Source organism: Globicephala melas, chromosome 13, assembly GCF_963455315.2.
Source record: "Globicephala melas chromosome 13, mGloMel1.2, whole genome shotgun sequence".
Lineage (NCBI taxonomy): Eukaryota > Metazoa > Chordata > Mammalia > Artiodactyla > Delphinidae > Globicephala > Globicephala melas.
The window spans coordinates 54283919-54306233 of NC_083326.1; the positions used below are offsets into that span (position 1 = coordinate 54283919).

At 39.2% G+C, this 22315-nt stretch overlaps 1 pseudogene; it reads left to right on the top strand.

The window, feature by feature from the left end:
- Positions 1 to 20144: 20144 nt before the first annotated feature.
- LOC115842092 (heterogeneous nuclear ribonucleoprotein A1-like) lies at positions 20145 to 21210 on the top strand (annotated as a pseudogene).
- The last annotated feature ends 1105 nt before the right edge of the window (positions 21211 to 22315 follow it).

Sequence of the window (22315 nt, forward strand, 5' to 3'; positions counted from 1 at the left end):
ACAGTTTAAGTAGTAAAGTCTAGGACAGTGTTTCTCAGAGTGGGGTCCAAGGACATATGAGTTACAATTATTGCGGCGGCGCTTGTAAAATTCTGTATTCCTGAGCTCCACCACAAGCCTGTAGAAATGCTGAAGCAATTAACGGCTATATTCCAAATTCTCTTAAAATATCATGTATTACATTAAAAGCACCCCCAACACATAACCTATTTATTTTTTATAAATAAATAAAATCTATTCTTATTCCTTTTTTTAGCCTGAAACTTATTTCCAATTTTATCAATTTTTCTTTGAATAATCACTCTGAGAAGTTTAGAGCTAAAAAACAAATGATAATAACAAAAATAAAACTACACTCTCCCCTTGTCAGTTAACAACTTAAGTCCTTGTAATTCTTCCACATGTCCCATCCTTGCCACTTTCACCATTTGTCAGAAGCAAGCCACCTTGTTTTCTGTCTCAAAATGCACTATCCCCAGGATGGTGATGAAGGGTGAAATTCCAGGTTCTAAGATACCCAACCCCAAATTCCCCACCAGATTTCAATTCCCTGAACCACTAATAGCCATCTTACCTTGGTATCTTGATACCCCTATAAATCTTGCTGCACCGTAAAACAAAGCACTCCTCCCAACCCTTTTATGTTCCTTATGATTACTAATATTTTTATTACTGTTGTTCATATCATTTTAGCTAATATTGAATTCTTGCTGTGTGCCAAGCACAGTGCTAAAAAGTTTACGTGCATTGTCTTAGTTCTTGACCCATGATGGAAAAAAAAAACTTAATCTATTTTTATTTTATAGATGAAGAAAGTTAAGCAGCTTACTCAAGTATCACACAGCTAGTAGTCAGATAAGCCTAGATTTGAACTCAGATTTGTTTGACCCAAAAGTATCAACTAGTCACTTCTGTTATAATTGCCATCATTACCCCAACACTGAATTAAATTTCTTAAAGCATTTATTTTTTTAATTTATATTTAAAAGTATTGCTTGTTTTCAGAAGTTGATCACTCTAGTCTCAACAGCCCTCTAAATGTTATCTACTATTTATATTCTTCTTTGTTACTATGTTATATTTAAATGAACATGTAGATTAAAATCAAAAGTCCTCATCTCTCTGCACACTGACGCAGAGCTCCGAGGGCATGCTCATACTGATTTGTTCAGATTGGGAGGTCAGTAAGCCACTCCAATGTGTTTCAGTTTTCAAATATTTCCAAAAATAATGTAAAAGAGTGATGCAATATTGTCACTGTTTCAAGGAGAAAAAATACAGATGCTTAGTGTACGGGTGTGGGTGTGTAATAATGTTCACTATTAACCTATCACTTGATAAACTGGTCTTGAATAGTTCTCCAGATAGGCCCGTGCATTAAATGGATGTTTGAACTCTGTTGGTGGTTTTTATTAGTACCCATCCAGCAAACACGAGATCTTTATGTTTCTTAGATTGTCAGCTCTGATTACAGGATGAAAGCTGAACAGCCCCTTTGACCAAGTTGCATCTTAGCAGTTACAGCTGTGATCCACTTTCCACTGATTATTTCAAAATCCATTAAAATGAAGAAAATCAAGAGGGTGATGTTCATCTGAGACTGTGGACACAAAATCATTTCTTGCTCTTAGATATACTGACACTATGTTTACAAAGACAAATGTACAGTAATAAGATTCATGCCATGAACAAGACAGTATGTTTCCCAAATAAATGGTAACTTTGTTCATGACTTGCATGAAATCGTAGTTCTCTCATCTGTATTTTCTTATTTTTAGTTGAAAATGTAACTAGCTAACAAAGGATTTGTCAAGCTTTAATTTCCCTTGGGTAGAGAACTAGATTGATCAATTCTTGCATTATATTTGCCTTTGAAATATTTTTTCCATCTTTAAAAGTAAATCCTGCACAGATATCTCAAAAGATGTATATCTGCCACCCTTTCAAGAATGATAAACGCCTGTGGTTAACTGAGTAATGAAACACATTCTTTTAAAAACTACTTGCAGGGGCTTCCCTGGCGGTGCAGTGGTTGAGAGTCCGCCTGCCAATGCAGGGGACACGGGTTCGTGCCCCACTCCAGGAAGATCCCACATGTCGTGGAGCGGCTAGGCCCGTGAGCCATGGCCACTGAGCCTGTGCGTCCGGAGCCTGTGCTCCGCAACGGGAGAGGCCACAACAGTGAGAGGCCCGCGTAGCGCAAAAAAAAAAAAACTACTTGCACCCTATGTAAAGAAACACTTTTAAAAATTTGAAGGAGAAAATTCAGAAATTAAATATTTCTGCAATCGGGTACCTGATGTCCATAATTTCAATAGAAAAAAAGACAAAATATATCCACTTATATTTGGTCACTAGATTTTATTTAAATTTATTTTTCATTATTTTCACCCAGATCAAATAAATTCATGAGTTTTTATTTATTTATTAATATAAGACTATTCCTATACTTTCATTTAAAGGCAATAAAATATAAATTAGGGGCCATGGAAACAGGTAATTATAAAATATATTGAAACGTCATACCTAAAAAATATGCTTGAGGGAAGATACAATCTTAGACTGCAGTATCCCCCGAAGAGTAGTGAATGAGAGAGAATTAGAAGTGCCTTTTAGCAACTTTTTAAATTCTCTTGAATGTGAAAATCTAATGGTGTGATTTTTCTTCAATGTGAAAAAAAATGACCTGCTTTCTTGTTTCCTTGTTGAAAGGAAACAAGAAGCTACAAAAGAGCATTAAGAACTATAGTCATATATATTTTATGTGGAATTTGTTATCTATAAAGTTTGGATGCAGACATCCTTTAAAGTAAGAAAAGTTGATCAAAGACAAACTAAAAAGCAATAACCTCAGCATGTGGGCAGATTCCTAGGATGGGTTTAGATTAGAGATACGAGAATTTACAACCACACGGTTGCTGGAATTTAATCCAATGTTATTTTACTCCATCTATATGACACAAAACTTTTGGATAAAAAGTGAAACAAACAGGTAAATGTTTTATCTACACAATGTCTAATACCTGAATGGTTGCAAATCCATCCTATCAAAATTTGTTTCATCCATTTACATGAGCTAAATACATTGTTCCACCTTACTGTTAATATTTCCTAAGTAATTTTTGCTAAATTGCATTTCAGATAAAAAGAGTACAGCCATGTCTGCATTATTGATACTAGGATAGTTATAAGGACAATTGGCAGATGATATACTGTAGAAAAAAATGATCAAGTTGCAGGCAGTAGATCAAGTTAGAAAATCAAGCCAGAAGACCAGGGCTCAGTAAAGTCAAAGTTGAAAGTTGGCATCTCAATGTGTCCAATATATAACACCTCTCTCTTTCTTGCACAAGTTCTAAACCCATTAAGAGGTAAACAAATGCAAATCAAAATATCACTTTTATCACAGACACAAATACTTGGAGAATGTGGTTTAGGGCTGAGATCAAAAATGCCTCGCCAACACTCTCTGCAAGTCGAAAACTTGAGAAAGCCACTAGAGCGGAAAGTTTAGGTGCACAGACCACAAAGGCCTAGACTGGGGAAGAAACAGAAGAGAAAACAGGATCCACAGTAACAGATCAGGTATGTCCAATCAAGAATGTTACACCCATGATTGTCAGTCACTTATCAGGAACCTCCCTCCTGTTCCATGGGGCAAAATGTCAGGAGAGTTACCCTAGAGAAGTCCCTCCACATGAGACCTATGAAGTTGAGCAGTTTTTCCCCTTAATAATCCACAGCTGTTTGTTCTATTAACCCACTGGTTTAACTATCAAGCTTATGGTCAACCAGGAGAGTATTATTCCTTTCTGACAGGAGAGCAGAAATCTGTCTTGGCAGTTCTGGTCCACCTTCATGAGCCCTCTCCCCTAATACAAGCTATGGTTGTCTTGTGGATTCTCCAGATAATGCTGGCAAATAGCACTGAATTTGTCCCTGAAAGGTTCTGAAAATAGTCACCAATTAAATTAACGCTAAGGCCATGTCTAAATTTCTTATTCTGAGTTATGTCTGGCCACATCCAACATAGGTTATTAAAGGTTTTGCAAAGAAACTGAATAACAACATCAAGATATGCCATTTTAAAAAATGCCAACACATATAGGAGCCATAAATTTGAATACAAATTACCTTCCATTGTAATTTCCTAAAGAGACATTAATGTCCCCAAATTAAATTCCCTTACGAGTCCACAGGATTTAAAGTCTAAAGTAATTCAATCCAAAATCAAATTGTCTTACGTCTGTGAGTTTAATGTCCAAAGTCATTATAGTACAAAATAAAATTTTCTTGTCCTTGCCAGTAAAAGTTCAAAGAAACTAAAATCCAAAATTCTAAAGTTAAAGCCCTGTAATCATTATTATCATTATTTCAAAAGCTTTTCTCCTTCTCAGTCGCAGAGAGAGATGTCTTATTCTGAGCCTGAGAATATTTGGGTTTCTTCAGCAGCTACTGCCTGGGTTATTATCTTCCATGAGAATGTGTGTAGTTCCTTAGGACCTCAGAATTAAAATCAGTGTCCTGTGTGTCCCACTTTTAAAAATATCCAAAAAGTTGATAGACATAGAAGATTATATGCTCCACACACAATACCCACTGAATTTAGAAAAGACAGCAATCTCTACCCTCAGAGAGTAGTTAACCCAGGCAGCATTATGTTCCCAGAACCCGACCTTTGATGTTTCAAAACCCACTGCTGACACTCATTGGACCTGAGGGCAGGAAGGTAAATGAAGAACATTTCTCCTTTCAGTCTCACCAGGATGCCAAACTTTTCTAGAATCCATGAGCAGAGGGCAAACTCACTTAGAAGAAAGTGCCAGCAGGAGGTTATGATGATGCCATGATTTCTTTATTTGGGAGGAACATGCACCTATGCCTGCAATCTCCTCTGTCAGATCACTTCATTAAGACATCGCTGCTTTTTTTTGCCAACTATGCAAATTTACAATATTAGCAGCACCACTCTCCCAGGCATATTTGTGATCATCTTTCCATCTACCATTTTTAAAACCTCTTAAAACACAGTTCCCCTTTGAGTCTGGTGTTCCTGAGTACTGTATTTACGATGGACTTCACCATGTCTTTTGAAAAGGTATTTTCAGTTTTGCACCACTCAGGCTGCTTCCATGGCTTCTTATGATGGAGATGCTCAGGCCTACAAAACACACCTCCTAGGGCAGGTTTCACTTTCATTCCCACATTTACTTCAAATGGAAAATCACCCTTAGAAGACTCCTGAACCAAAACCTCTATTGATGTTTCTGAATCTAGTGCTTCTAGGGGCCTTGTGAGGATCCACAGTTCTGCAATGTGATCAAGACAACACCCTCCCTCAGGACTGAATGTTCTGAGTTGTGCATAGCATTTCTTTTTTACTATATATTTTCCACAGTAGTGGGATATATCTCCAGTGTTTTGTCTTCTTCATTCAGCAACTTCTTTTAGGTAGATTTAGTTTCACCTCCTGCTCAGATAATCCCTTTCTGTCTCTACTACATGTGGGGCTAGTACTGTTCTCTGGATCCAAGAGCCTCCTTTCTCTTACCTTCCCTTTTCTTTCATGTCCAGGCATTTGGTCTTTTGTGTATGTGTTTTTGTTCTCGTTTTTTTTTTTTAAATATTGTCTTAGGTTAGGTTATCCCAGAAAAATCCTGAGTCAAGAGTTTGAACACAAGTGATTTATGAATCAAGTGCTCCCAGGACAGAAAGGTTAAGGAAAGTAGGACAGAGAAGGGGGAAAAGGCCAAGAAAAGATATGATAAAGTTTCAGATAGAGTTCCAGCCTCAGCCTGAACCCTCAGTCAGTTTGCAAATATAAATTGCACCTTGGTGTCTGGCAAAAGAGGACTGGGCAGTGGACTTCTGTAACTCACAGGCATTGCCAGTTCCCCCTCCAGGTAAGGCAGTCCGAGCAGCCCCGGGGCAGTCCTCCAAGGAAGGTGGCAACTGCAAGCCTGGAAGCTGATTGAGCACAACCTGCAAAGTATGCTTTTCAGTTTAATATCCTGGCCTGTAAATCTGGCCGAAAACCTGAGTAAAAGCAGTAAAATTTGTTCTGTATCCTAACACTCAAAAAGCCTATTTACAGAAAGATTCTTTTTGCCCTTTACTTGAAACGTTACTTCAGGTTTGCAGGCTTACCAAAACGTCCGACTGACAGCATTTGTTAAGGGCCCTGTAACAAGAGTTTACTAAACTCCACACCATTAAGAAACAGCCACTTTCCTGACAAAGCCTCCATAAGCTGCTGTGTTAGTTCTCAAAGCTACTAGCTGATGCATCAAAATTTGAGGTTTTATTAAGGCTTGATTTTTCCCCACCTGAGCTTGGAACCAGTTGAAAGATAGATGAAGGGATCAGCCAGTAAGATTAAAGTATCTCCATTCATAGTCATAATGCCCTTTGGAGAATGCATATGCACCAGTTTGATTGAACTTGCTCCCGACTTTGCTGCAGCAACAGTGTCTTCTCCACTAAGCTTCCTACAGGGTGAACAGCCAGTCAAGAATGACCTCTCCACAGGCAGGCAGATCCGAAACAAGCAAAGAGAAGGGGCTAAGCCACTCATGTCCAGGTGCTTCCTCCACACCTGCCAGTCAGGGAGGTCATTCACTGTCCCTGGGAAGGAGCGGAGAGGAGATAGGGAAATCAGGGGGTATTAAATCTAGGTGTTTTTCCATGCTCATGAAACATCAAGAGGGGGGAATAGTGTTCTCTTCTAACAGTAGAACAACCAATAGGGAGATACAGGCTCACAGAGTGAGAACTCAGAACTCAAAGCCTGCAGTCAATGATCTAGAATAGATTGCGATTGACAAACTCTCTTAAAGGGACAGATAGTAAATATTTTAGGCTTGTGGGTCTTATGGTCTCTATTGCAACTACTCAACTCTGCTGGTATAGCCTGAAAGCAATCACAGGTAAGATCTAAACAAATGGGCATGGCCATGGGCCTACAAACTTTATTTTTAAAAACAAGTGGCTACTTAGGCTGTAGTTTGTTGACCCTGTGTGGGCTCTGGATGTTACCTCCATGCTGACTTAGAATACATGGAAGATTTTCTCATTAAGAACACAGATAGCAGAAGATCATACATATGCAATGCACAACCAAGACAAGAGATGCTGGACCAGACTGAGAATTTAACCTAATGGCGAGATCCAGAAGCGTACTTGAAGGTCAGTGACCACAAGTTGTTAAGAATGATCTTTAATTAGTAAAAGTTTTGTGAGTATGCGGACTATTGTCTGTTTGGTTCACTGCTATGTCCCCACCATATCACCAGTACCTAGATATATGTCCAGAATATTGAAAATGCTCAGGTTCTATTGTACCAATGAATTGGGAGTCATTTCAAACAACCAAAGTGAATAAGACAAAGCACCTAGGATGGTGCCAGGGGTTAAAATAAAAACATGCATCTAAATGGCAAATCAGAGAGACCTTCAAGATGGAGGAGGAGTAAGACGTGGAGATCACCTTTCTCCCCACAAACACATCAAAAATACATCTACATGTGGAACAACTCCTACAGAACACCTACTGAACGCTGGCAGGAGACCTCAGACCTCCCAAAAGGCAAGAAACCCCCCATGTACTTGGGTAGGGCAAAAGAAAAAAGAAAAAACAGAGACAAAAGAATACGGATGGGACCTGCACCAGTGGGAGGGAGCTGTGAAGGAGGATAGGTTTCCACACACTAGAAGCCCCTTCGTGGGCAGAGACTGCGGGTGGCGGAGGTGGGGAGCTTCGGGGCCATGGAGGAGAGTGCAGCAACAGGGGTGCAGAGGGCAAAGCAGAGAGATTCCTGCACAGAGGACCGGTGCTGACCAGCACTCACCAGCCTGAGAGGCTTCTCTGCTCACCCACCGGGGCGGGCAGGGGATGGGAGCTGAGGCTCGGGCTTCGGTCGGATCCCAGGGAGAGGACTGGGGTTGGCTGCGTGAACACAGTCTGAAGGGGGCTAGTGTGCCACAGCTAGTCAGGAGGGAGTCCAGACCTGCCTAAGAGGCAAGAGACCATTGTTTCAGTGTGCACAAGGAGAGGGGATTCACAGCACCGCCTAAACAAGCTCCAGAGACGGGTGCAAGCTGTGGCTATCAGCGCGGACCCCAGAGACGGGCATGGGACCCTCAGGCTGCTGCTGCAGCCACCAAGAAGCCTGTGAGCAAACACAGGTCACCACCTCCCCTCCCAGGAGCCTGTGCAGCCCACCATTTCCAGGGTCCTGTGATCCAGGGACAACTTCCGCGGGAGAACGCACGGTGCACCTCAGGCTGGTGCAACATCACACTTGCCTCTGCCGCTGCAGGCTAGCCCTGCATTCCATACCCCTCCCTCCACCCCCCAGCCCTGCCCCGGCCTGAGTGAGCCAGAGCCCCTGAATCAGCTGCTACTTTAACCCTGTCCTGTCTGGGCAGGGAACAGACGCCAGAGGGTGACCTACAGGCAGAGGCGGGGCCAAATCCAAAGCTGAACCCCAGGAGCTGTGTGAACTAAGAGAAAGGGAAATCCCTCCCAGCAGCCTCAGGAACAGAGGATTAAATCTCCACAATCAACTTGATGTACCCTACATCTGTGAAATACCTGAATAGACAATAAATCCTCCCAAAATTGACATGGTGGACTTTGGGAGCAATGATATATATATTTTTTTTTTCCTTTTTCTCTTGTCTGTGAGTGTGTGTGTATACTTCTTTCTGTGATTTTGTCTGTATAGCCTTGCTCTTACCATTGTCCTAGCGTTCTGTCTGTCCATTTTTTTGTTTGTTTTTTTTTTTAGTATAGTTTTTACTGCTTGTTATCATTGGTGGATTTGTTTTTTGGTATGGTGGCTCTCTTCTTTCTTCCCTTTCTTTTTTTTATTACTTTTTAATTTATTTTTAATAATTTTTTATTTTAATAACTTTATTTTATTTTATTTTACTTTTTCTTTCCTTCATTCATTTTTTCTCCCTTTTCCTCTGAGCCGTGTGGCCGACAGTGTCTTGGTGCTCCAGCCGGGTGTCAGAACTGTGCCTCTGAGATGGGAGAGCTGAGTTCACGACATTGGTCCACCAGAGACCTCCCGGCTCCATGTAATATCAAACGGAGAAAGCTCTCCCAGAAATCTGCATCTCAGTGCTAACATCAGATTCACACAAGGACGAGCAAGGTACAGTGCTGGACACCCTATGCCAAACAACTAGCAACACAGGAACACAGCACCACCCATTAGCAGAGAGGCTGCCCAAAATCATAAGGTCACAGACACCTCAAAGCACACCACCAGATGCGGTCCTGCCCACCAGAAAGACAATAATCAGTCTCATCCACCAGAACACAGGCACTACCAGGAAGTTTACACAACCCACTGAACCAACCCTAGCCACTGGGGGCAGGCACCAAAAAAAAAACAGAAACTACAAACATTCAGCCTGCAAAAAGGATACCACAAACACAGTAAGTTAAGCAAACTGAGAAGACAGAGAAACACACAGCAGATGAAGGAGCAAGGTAGAAACCCACCAGACCAAACAAATGAAGAGGAAATAGGCAGTCTACCTGAAAAAGAATTCAGAGTAATGATAGTAAAGATGATCCAAAATCTTTAAAATAGAATGGAGAAAATACAAGAAACATTTAACAAGGACCTAGTAGAACTAAAGAGCAAACAAACAATGATGAACAACACAATAAATGAAATTTTAAATTCTCTAGAAGGTATCAAAGCAGAATAATTGAGGCAGAAAAATGGATAAGTGACCTGGAAGATAAAATAGTGGAAATAACTACTGTAGAGCAGAATAAAGAAAAAAGAATGAAAAGAATTGAGAAAAGTCTAAGAAACCTCTGGGACAACATTAAATGCACCAACATTAGAATTATAGGGGTCCCAGAAGAGGAAGAGAAAAAGAAATGGACTGAGAAAATATTTGAAGAGATTATACTTGAAAACTTCCCTAATATGGGAAAGGAAATAGTTAATCAAGTCCAGGAAGCACAGAGTCCCATACAGGATAAATCCAAGGAGAAACACGCCAAGACACATATTAATAAAACTATTAAGAATTAAACACAAAGAAAAAATATTAAAAGCAGAAAGGGAAAACAACAAATAACATACAAGGGAATCCCCATAAGGTTAACAGCTGATCTTTCAGCAGAAACTCCACAAACCAGAATGGAGTGGCAGGACATATTTAAACTGATGAAAAGGAAAAACCTAGAACCAATATTATTCAACCCAGCAAGGATCTCATTCAGATTTGACAGAGAAATTAATACTTTACAGACAAGCAAAAGCTAAGAAAATTCAACACCACCAAACCAGCTTTACAACAATGCTAAAGGGACTTCTCTAGGCAGGAAACACAAGAGAAGGAAAAAAACCTACAAAAACAACCCCAAAACAATTAAGAAAATGGTAATAGGACCATACATATCAATAATTACCCTAAATGTAAATGGATTAAATGCTCCAACCAAAAGACAAAGACTGCTGAATGGATATAAAACACAAGACCCATATATATGCGCTTTACAAGAGACCCACTTCAGACCTAGGAATACATACAGACTGAAAGTGAAGGGATGGAAAAAGATATTCCATGCAAATGGAAATCAAAAGGAAGCTGGAGAAGCAATTCTCATATCAGACAAACTGGACTTTAAAATAAAGACTATTACAAGAGACACAGAAGGACACTACATAATGATCAAGGGATCAATCCAAGAAGAAGATAAACAATTGTAAATATTTATGCACCCAACATAGGAGCACCTCAATACATAAGGCAAATGCTGACAGCCATAAAAGGGGAAATCGACAGTAACACAATCATAGTAGGGGACTTTAACACCCCACTTTCACCAACGGAAGGATCAACCAAAGTGAAAATAAATAAGGAAACACAAGCTTTAAATGATATATTAAACAAGATGGACTTAATTGATATTTATACAACATTCCATCCGAAAACAACAAAATACACTTACTTCTCAAGTGCTCATGGAACATTCTCCAGGATAGATCATATCTTGGGTCACAAATCAAATCTTGGTAAATTTAAGAAAATTGAAATTGTATCAAGTATCTTTTCCGACCACAACACTATGAGACTAGATATCAATTACAGGAAGAAAAATGTAAAAAATACAAGCACATGGAGGTTAAACAATACACTACCTAATAACCAAGAGATCACTGAAGAAATCAAATAGGAAATCAAAAAATACCTAGAAACAAATCACAATGAAAACACGATGACCCAAAACCTAAGGGATGCAGCAAAAGCAGTTCTAAGAGGGAAGCTTATAGCAATACAATCCTACCTGAAGAAACAAAAAACACCTCAAATAAATAACCTAACTTTATGCCTAAAGCAATTAGAGAAAGAAGAACAAAAAAAAAACACCCAAATTTTGCAGAAGGAAAGAAATCATCAAGATCAGATCAGAAATAACTGAAAAAGAAATGAAAAAACAATAGCAAAGATCAATACAACTAAAAGCTGGTTGTTTGAGAAAATAAACAAAATTGATAAACCATAAGCCAGATTCATCAAGAAAAAAATGGAGAAGACTCAAATCAACAGAATTAGAAATGGAAAAGGAGGAGTAACACCTAACACTACAGAAATACAAAGGATCATGAGAGATTACGACCAGCAACTATATGCCAAGAAAATGGACAACCTGGAAGAAATGGACAAATTCTTAGAAGAGCACAACCTCCCCAGACTGAACCAGGAAGAAACAGAAAATATAAACAGATGATTCACAAGCACTGAAATTAAGACTGTGATTAAAAATCTTCCAACAAACAAAAGCCCAGGACCAGATGGCTTGACAGGCGAATTCTTACAATCATTTAGAGAAGAGCTAACACCTATCCTTCTCAAACTCTTCCAAAATATAGCAGAGGGAGGAACACTCCCAAACTCATTCTATGAGACCATCATCACCCTGATACCAAAACCAGACAAAGATGTCGCAAAAAAAGAAAGCTACAGGCCAATATCACTGGTGAACATAGAAGCAAAAATCCTCAACAAAATACTAGCAAACAGAATCCAACAGCACATTAAAAGGATCATACACCATGATCAAGTAGGGTTTATGCCAGGAATGTAAGGATTCTTCAATATATGTAAATCAATCAATGTGATACAGAATATTAACAAGTTGAAGGATAAAAACCATATGATCATCTCAATAGATGCAGAAAAAGCTTTGGACAAAATTCAACACCAATTTATGATAAAAACCCTTCAGGAAGTAGGCACAGAGGGAACTTATCTCAACATAATAAAGGCCATATATGACAAACCCACAGCCAACAACATCATCCTCAATGGTGAAAAACTGAAAGCATTTCCATTAAATCAGGAACAAGACAAAGTTGCCCACTCTCACCACTATTATTCAACATAGTTTGGGAAGTTTTAGCCACAGCAATCAGAAAAGAAAAAGAAATAAAAGGAATCCAAGTTGGAAAAGAAGTAAAGCTATCTGTTTGCAGATGACATGATAATGTACATAGAGAATCCTAAAGATGCTACCAGAAAACCACTAGAGCTAATCAATGAATTTGGTAAAGTAGCAGGATACAAAATTAAAGCATAGAAATCTCTTGAATTCCTATACACTAATGATGAAAAATCTGAAAGAGAAATTAAGGAAACACTCCCATTTACCACTGCAACATAAAGAATAAAATACCTAGGAGTAAACCTACCTAAGGAGACAAAAGACCTGTATGCGAAAACTATAAGACACTGATGAAAGACATTAAGGATGTTACAAACAGGTGGTGCGATATACCATGTTCTTGGACGACAAAGAAATCTACAGATTCAGTGCAATCCCTATCAAACTACCAGTTGCATTTTTCACAGAACAAGAACAAAAAGTTTCACAAGTTGTATGGAAACACAAAAGACCCCGAATAGCCAAAGCAATCTTGAGAAAGAAAAATGGAGCTGGAGGAATCAGGCTCCCTGACTTCAGACTACACTACAGAGCTACAGTAATCAAGACAGTATGGTACTGGCACAAAAACAGAAATATAGATCAATGCAACAGGATAGAAAGCCCTGAGATAAACCCATGCACATATAGTCACCTTATCTTTGATAAAAGAGGCAAGAATATACAATGGAGAAAAGACAGCCTCCTCAATAAGTGGTGCTGGGGAAACTGGACAGCTAGATGTCAGAGAATGAAATTAGAATACTCCCTAACACCATACACAAAAATAAACCCAAAATGGATTAAGGACCTAAATGTAAGGCCAGAGAGTATCAAACTCTTAGAGGAAAACATAGGCAGAACACACTATGACATAAATCACAGCAAGATCCTTTTTGATTCACCTCCTAGAGAAATGGAAATAAAAATAAACAAATGGGACCTAATGAAACTTACAACCTTTTGCACAGCAAAGGAAACCATAAAAAAGATGGAAAGACAACCCTCAGAATGGAGAAACTATTTGCAAATGAAGCAACTGACAAATGATTAATCTCCGAAATTTACAAGCAGCTCATGCAGCTCAATATCAAAAAAACCCAAACAATCCAATCCAAAAATGGGCAGAAGACCTAAATAGACATTTCTCCAAAGAAGATATACAGATTGCCAAAAAACACATGAAAGAATGCTCAACATCACTAATCATCAGAGAAATGCAAATCAAAACTACAATGAGTTATCACCTCACACCGGTCAGAATGGCCATCAAAAAATCTACAAACAATAAATGCTGGAGAGGGTGTGGAGAAAAGGGAACTCTCCTGCACTGTTGATGGGAATTGATACTGGAGAACAGTATGGAGGTTCCATAAGAAACTAAAAATAGAACTACCATATGACCCAGCAATCCCTCTACTGGGCATATACCCTGAGAAAACCATATTTCAAAAAGAGTCATGTACCACAATGTTCATTGCAGCTCTATTTACAATAGCCACGACATGGAATCAACCTAAATGTCCATCTACCGATGAATGGATAAAGACAATGTGGAACATATATACAATGGAATATTACTCAGCCATAAAAAGAAATGAAACTGAACTATTTGTAGTGAGGTGGATGGACCTGGAGTCTGTCATACAGAGTGAAGTAAGTCAGAAAGAGAAAAACAAATACCGTATGCTGACACATATATATGGAATCTAAAAAAAAAATGGTTCTGATGAACCTAGGGGCAGGACAGGAATAAAGATGCAGACATAGAGAATGGACTTGAGGACACAGGGAGGGGGAAGGGTAAGCTGGGACAAAGTGAGAGAGTAGCATTGACATATATACACTACCAAATGTAAAATAGATAGCTAGTGGGAAGCAGCTGCATAGCACAGGGAGATCAGCTTGGTGCTTTGTGACCACCTAAAGAGGTGGGACAGGGAGGGTGGGAGGGAGACTCAAGACGGAGGGGATATGGGGATAAAAGTATACATATAGCTGATTCACTTTGTTACACAGCAGAAACTAACACAACATTGTAAAGCAATTATACACCAATAAAGATGTTTTAAAAAATAATGCAATAAATGTTTCACTTTCACATTTTTCAATAAAAATAATTGTAATTTCTTCAAAAAAAAATAAAGAAAATAGATCAGCTGAAAATACATAAGCAGAAACAAAAAGACAATGAAAAATACCGGAAAGGGTATTAGTGATATATAGCCTTTTTTAACTAAAAAAAATCCGTCATATATATAACTGAAGGCCCAGAAGGGGAAGAAAACAGGGCAGAAACAACATTTGAAGTTATAATGGTTGCAGATTATCCAAGAAAAGGTTTTGATAGGGTTAGAGCTGCATGGTTTTTAAAAAAGTTTGAAGACAGTCAGAAAGGTACACGTGAAATGGCACATCTCAGGGAATAGAGGGAAAATGAAATTTACTGGAAGCTGTTATGGAGCTGATATTGGGATTGTAAGATCAAATCTCTCTGGAGTTCCCAGAGAAGGGCCACAATAAAACATTCATAGATGTGCCCTCACATCCACACATGGAAGTCCTGGTGTTTCAGTGTCTTTTTTTCACTCTGTTGGCCTAGAGTGGACAGCTCACTTTCAGTCATAATGCCAAGCTGGTGAGCAGCGACTTCCAGTCTCCTTTAAAGATTCTATCCCCGCACCTGATACATGGACCATGCAGATTCAACTCCTTTCAAAACTAGAGAGTCCTATCTCATTTCTGGCGCCTAGAAATCTCCCTATCTTGCTTTTAAACCTCTCTATGTCATTTATGGCTTAAATACATGTTCTAAAATATTTTACCCAGTATTTCTGTTTTTAGTGTGGGCAATCAGAATCAGGTAAGATCAATCTGCTATACTGATCAAAAGTCCAATTAGTGCTATAGCAATCTGATGTATAAAGATTTCTGAATGACTCTAAAGTGGCAAAGGATTGTGAAACCAGATAGGAAAATTACCAATGGGTCAGACATCCTTTTTAAGTGAAAACAGAGACATAGGAAACATGAATGAATGACTGAGATAATGTAGCATTTCTCCAGCCAAGGTGGAACATTAGATAAAGTGGCAAAGTTTCGTGAAGCATTTGTGCGGACACAACAGGATAAGGGCTGGGTTTCATCCCACTTAATTTCAGGAGGGACTGCAAACATTCCACATTCTACTCTCCCCCACCCTGAAACTACAAGCCATGGTTGGTTCCCAGATTGATTCTGAATTTTGCAGTCCCCTCTAAGGGGAAATATCCTATTTAGAAAGATGGAATCAGGCTTTTTACTCTTCTAGTCCCTTCTGAAGATTTAGAAGGGATGTTAATTTTGAGTGGCTAATGGCTTTTATAAGGTTTGTCACTTCTGAGTCCAGCTCTCAGTCCAGCTCTAACAGGTACATTTTGTCATTAAAATACTTAGTCATTAGCTGCTGTCCTCTTTCCACTATTATGAGTACCCATTGCCCATTCTCCCATCTTAAATGTAAAAATCCGCTTTTTGTTCATCAGGAGACATGATATATCTCATATCACTGTCCTTAATGAGAGGTTTTTGCTTTCAGGGACTGAACATTAGCTGGCGTGTTTTCTACAACCTAGGTCTTATTTCCAGGAAAAAAAAAAAGAAAGAAAGAAAATTTTTCTAAGAGCATTTTAAATAGAATCTCTAGTTCTAAGTGAAGCAAAAGTGTGAAATTTTTACATTTATTGATTAGACTCTCAGGTCCTCACGAAGGTGGAGCTACCAATTTCTGATCTTTCTACTCTGAAAGGCCAATTTAGGCAACCCTAAAAAATGTAAAGTTTAACTTTGCAAGATATTCTTTTGTTAACTGGTATCTTCACTTTTTTCTTATTTTAAAATGATAGTTTCAAATTTTTCATAAACTCTTATAAAGTATTAAAAGTGGGTAAAAGCATGAAGGTTGGATATACATTTAGCCTTGGTGCAAATAATTTATTATAATGCACATCGATAATATTATATAAATGCTGGTTCCTCCTGTCAAAACTCTGGAACTGAAATCATATGTAGGACAGCAGACACGTCGGATATGTAAGAGCAGCATTTTGCTTTGTCTGCATCGGGCTGAGTACACAATGAGAATTTTGCAATTAGCACTGCTTCTGTACAAAAAAATACATGGAAGAATTTTGGAGTCTCACTAATTACCTGTGTGGAATCATCCCTTGGATGTTCCATTAGGTACTTGTGACATTTGGAAGTGATGGAAAGATCTCTTTCTCTCATGTTCTCCTTTCAATTCCCATCAAGAACAGTCTAGTTCAGGATAGGATTGCTTTTCTCTTGGGCCAGCATTTCCCAACTTTTTGAATTATAAACACTTTACATTCTAAATAATTTCTGTCTATCCCCATAAGAACTTTAAATAACCACTTTTGCTTTGCATATTTTTATTTTAGATAAATATATTGATTTTAATGCACTTAAAATTTCAAAATATGAAGACAAACCCTTACTTCTTACCATTTAACAAATGACCACTAAATTTATTTTAAGCTAATTCTTTAGGAGACAGCATGATTCAACCCAAATGTTTTTTAAATGACATTATAATGCTCAACCGCTATACTGGCTATGTTGATAAGTAGTCTAAGATTGACAGAAAGGCTTGACCCAGCTACGACATGGATAAGTCAAACAGGGTTTCTATAGCAAAGGATATTGAAGGAAGCCAGGACAGTCAAGATACACAGTAATCACCAACACCCCCTAGCATAGGGTAGGGTCCCCACCTGGGAGCTCAGGTTTGCCGATATTTGACTGAGAGTCACATCACACCTTCTGGAAGATAACTATTTCCTCCAGGAAGATCAAGGCTGGCAGCATAGTCTACTACAGGTAGACTCACTGAGTGTGAACCTGGCCCACAGTGACCCCACCTCTCTCAAGTTTATCAACATACCGCATAAGACCACAAAGCACAGGACATAAAGTACTCTCAACCTAGTCTAATAGGGGCTGATCCAAGGGCATTTCTCAACTCAGTTCACGGGAACTGAATCAAAAGTCAGTTTCTCATTCATCTCTAGGAGTCCTGCTAACATTTCGGTTGGGAGCATATATTAAAATTGCATTGAAATTTGACTACGTGTTTCAATATTAACAATGGATTCTAAAATGTTTTCACTATTTGAAGTCCTTGCCTTTATAAAATTCAGCTGGATTACTTTTATATTTTTGAGTTTTGATTGTAGATAACAAGATGAAAGATATATTCTCAGTATGCAATGGGCAAGTAACACACTTTGGCTGGAAACAGGCTCCATTCCCAACCAAGGAAATCATAAGAGGAATATGATCATTGCTATCTTTTTTTTTTTTTACAAGATCTTGCTTTGCTATATAAGAATTTTCATTAGATGGTTACCAAATTACAGATTTGTCACAAATTGTTTTAAACTAAATTGGAGATTTATTAGAATTTCATCCTCTTCATTAGATTCTTAAATGTCAATGTCAACATTCCTAATGCTTCATGACTGTAAACAATGGGCACATTACGTGTATAGATTAAACAATATATGATTAAATATGTACCAATTTTAAATTAAGTGATAAATTCCCATCCAACTTATAACTTCCACACATGTATACTGGATAAACCGGAGGAGGCTTTCAAACTGATGCACTTTAAAAGGGAAAAATTCAAATAATTAGTTTATTCAGTGGAATATGAAAACACACTTCATTACCATCTTTAAGGATGAGCCCCTGTCTATCCTCTAATCAGTGGCCCTAAACTATCCCAACTGGCTCCTAACCTATTAACTTGTTTCCAATCCTTTCTCTGTGCAGCTCAATCTATATGACACAACCAGCCAACAACTCTGCTCATATCACTCTCTTTTCCAAAAACCTTCAATAATTTTCCTTTATCCTCCCCAGTTCCCTTATTCTTCTAATCCTGTCACGTAGAAACTATGTCCTACCCTAACTGGTCTACTGGCTGTTTCTTACAGTAGTTTTAAGTGCACAATTCCTTGATTCTTTATTTCTTTTACTCTGTATAAATGCTTTATTTCTTTTACTCTGTATAAATGCTTTCCTAAACATTGTTTACCCTGACTGTCCAAGTGCCTTTGCTCTTTTGCTGGATTCTCTGTTTGGAATACCTTTTTCTAATCATCTCTGACTTTTGAACACCATGTGCTAAGGCACAGAGGCAAGAAACAAGAGGTACATGTAGGGGGCTGCCAAGTAGCTCAAGATGCAGGCAAAGTGGATGCTTACAAAGAGGCTACAGTGATGCCAGAACTGCAGACAGGGGTCAAAGGTGAGGAGCCTTGACACCATCCTAAGGACTTCCATCAGAAAACTGTGAGCCATGGAAGGTTTTTAAGCAGAGGAGTGGTATGATCAGATATGTGTTTTAGAAAAGTCATTTTGGCTGCATTTAGCAAATAAGACTAGAGTTAGGAAGACAATCAGGGAGATCAGTTTCAGTAGTGCAGGAAATAAATAGCAAGGACCTGAATCTAAGAGTGGCAGCATGGATGGATGGAAGGGTGGAGTCCAGAGATATCTGGGAGGTGGGGTCATTGACACCCATTAGCAGAGTTCTGACCTGTGAGACTAGAAGTGAAGAACAGCAGTTTGGGGTGCAGAGCAAGTTCATTTTGGATGCACTGAATCTAATACATGTATATTTAAAGAGATATGTGGTGCGAGCAGTGGAATAGGAAGAACAAAGGAAGATGGGGGGAAATATAAACATGAAACACGAGACATTTTGTGCTCTGATGATGACGATGCTGATAAATGTGGAGCATGATTAACACTTAACTCTCTGATTTCTCGCATTAAAGGGGAAAGAAAAACTGCAATAGGAGAGCAAGTTGTTTTGCAGCTGTTGAGCAAACAATGAGCAAGACAGGTGCTCCTAAGGAAGTAAGAATTATTCCTAAGGAACATTTCTGAAACACTTTGGAAAGGCAAAACGTATTGACCTTTCTCACAAAGCTATTTACGGGATCCCAGGTAACATTGTAAAGATATTTATACCCCAGCACATCCATTAAAAGTGCTGAGCTAGCTCTTGGTGCCAATTTTGGCCCTAACATAGCTTTATATCTTCAGAGGTATATTTAGAGGATATAATTTCTACATTTAACTATATGCACATTCCCAATTAGTAGCTAAATGTATATTTTAGGTGGGTTTTTTTTCTTCCCCAAATTAGTCTCTGTGTAATACGTGGATAAGGTCTTTTCAGAATGCCTCCCTCCCCTTTGCTATTCATTCATTTTTTCCTCAGGGAAGCCTGTTTTGAACCCCCCCAACTAGGTCAGCACCCCAATGATACACTCTGATAAAACTGGGCACCTCTTCTTAGCACTTGACATAGATGTCATTGACTTCTATCTTACTGTATTTGATTAATACTGTTTTCCCGCTAATCTATAACCTCCAAAAGGCAGGGATCATGTTAGTTTTGCTCGTTATTTTATCTTTCAGGGCCTAGAATAGTATCTAGCACACAGTAGGTACTCATTAAAGAGTTGTAGAATTAATGTATAAAATAAAGAAGGATAAAAGAAATTAACATTAAAACTAGGCCTTTGGAGATACGTTCGGTAGATTACTCCTTTCTGCCCGTGGACACCGCCGAGTAAGCATCGTTGATGTCTGCCCTCGCTCCACTGCCGTCATGTCTAAGTCAGAGTCACCCAAAGAGCCCGAAGAGCTGCAGAAGCTCTTCATCAGAGGTTTGAGCTTTGAAACAACTGATGAGAGCCTGAGGAGCCGTTGTGAGCAGTGGGGAGCGCTCACAGATTGTGTGGTGACGAGGGATCGAAACACCAGGCGCTCCAGAGGCTTTGGGGTTGTCATGTATGCCACTGTGGAGGAGGTGGATGCAGCCATGAAGGCAAGGCCACACGAGGTAGATGGAAGAGTTGTGGAACCAAAGAGGGCCGTCTCAAGAGAAGATTCTGAAAGACCCGGTGCCCACTTAACTGTGAAAAAGATTTTTGTTGGTGGCATTAAAGAAGACACTGAAGAACATCATCTAAGAGATTATTTTGAACAGTATGGGAAAATTGAAGTGATTGAAATCATGACTGATCGAGGCAGTGGCAAAAAGAGAGGCTTTGCTTTTGTAACCTTTGATGACCATGACTCTGTAGACAAGACTGTCATTTAGAAATACCACACTGTGAATAGCCACAACTGTGAATTAAGGAAAGCCCTATCTAAGCAAGAGATGGCTAGTGCCTCATCCAGCCAAAGAGGTCCAAGTGGTTCTGGAAACTTTGGTGGTGGTCGTGGAGGTGGTTTTGGTGGGAATGGCAGCTTTGGTCATGGAGGAAACTTTAGTGGTCGAGGTGGCTTTGGTGGCAGCCGCGGTGGTGGTGGATATGGTGGCAGTGGGGATGGCTATAATGGATTTGGTAATGATGGAAGCAATTTTGCAGGTGGTGGAAGCTACAATGATTTTGGCAGTTACAACAGTCAATCTTCAAATTTTGGACCCATGAAAGGAGGAAACTTTGGAGGCAGAAGTTCTGGCCCCTATGGTGGTGGAGGCCAATACTTTGCCAAACCCCGAAACCGAGGTGGCTGTGGTGGTTCCAGCAGCAGCAGTAGCTGTGGCAGTGGCAGAAGGTTTTGATTACTGCCAGGAAACAAAGCTTAGCAGGAGAGGAAGCCAGAGAAGTGACAGGGAAGCTACAGGTTACAACAGATTTGTGAGCTCAGCCAAGCACAGTGGTGGCAGGGCCTCGCTGCTACAAAGAAGACATGATTTAGACAATACTCATGTGTATGGGCAAAAAGACTCGAGGACTGTATTTGTGACTAATTGTATAACAGGTTATTTTAGTTTCTGTTCTGTGGAAAGTAGAAAACATTCCAACGAAGGGTTTTAATGTAGATTTTTTTTCTTTTTTTTGCACCCATGCTGTTGATTGCTAAATGTAATAGTCTGATCATGACACTGAATAAATGTGTCTTTTTTTAAACAAAACAAAACAAACAAACAAAAAAACTAGGCCTTTGACTAAGTAGAGCCTTCCCTTCACTAATAGAAAATTAAGACAGGACCTCCAAGTCTGATGAAGGCATTCCTTAACAAGGCCCAGCAGAGAGTACTAGCACTTTCAATGGCAAAGCAAGGAGAAGATTGAATAATTGTTTAAATTTAAAATACATTTCACTGTCATGTCTTTGCATATTATGTTCTGCCTGGAGGTCTGCATTGTGAGATTTTCATAATGAAAAAGGAGGAAATAGGTGTAATAGAATACACAGTGGCACAGAGACATGAACTCTTCACATTTGGCAGGTTGTGGAAGGAGTCTACAGTGAGTATAGCGGTGGGGGATAAATCTATAAGTTACACCTGAAATCAAGTTGGAGCGAGCCTTGAAGGCCACAAATCTGATTTTAATCAGAACATGCTGGGGCAGGGCAAGGTTGCGGGGGGCAGTGGCGCTGAGGACTATGAATGCAAAATTTATACCAGTTACAGCTAGGTTTTAGAAAGCTGATTCTCAAAACAAAGTAGGAAACTGCTAAGAATCACAGAGAGGAAAATCTGTTAGGAAATTACTGATATAGTTTATATCAGAGTCATCTAGGCTTTGAAATAAGGTAGTGGCCACGACAAAGAAAGAGAAAGAGCTTATATTATTCTTCTGAATGTTGGGTCATTAACTGTGATGCTGATTAAGGAGACAGAAGAGGTCTAGAGAGTGGGTAATGAGTTCAGTCTCATTACTCAGGGTTGTCCGTGTGAAAGATGTCTAGCAAGCAGCTGGAAACCACAGCTGGAGTCCTGAAGGGGGTTTGCCCAGGAGATGAAGATTGAGAAGGTGTAGA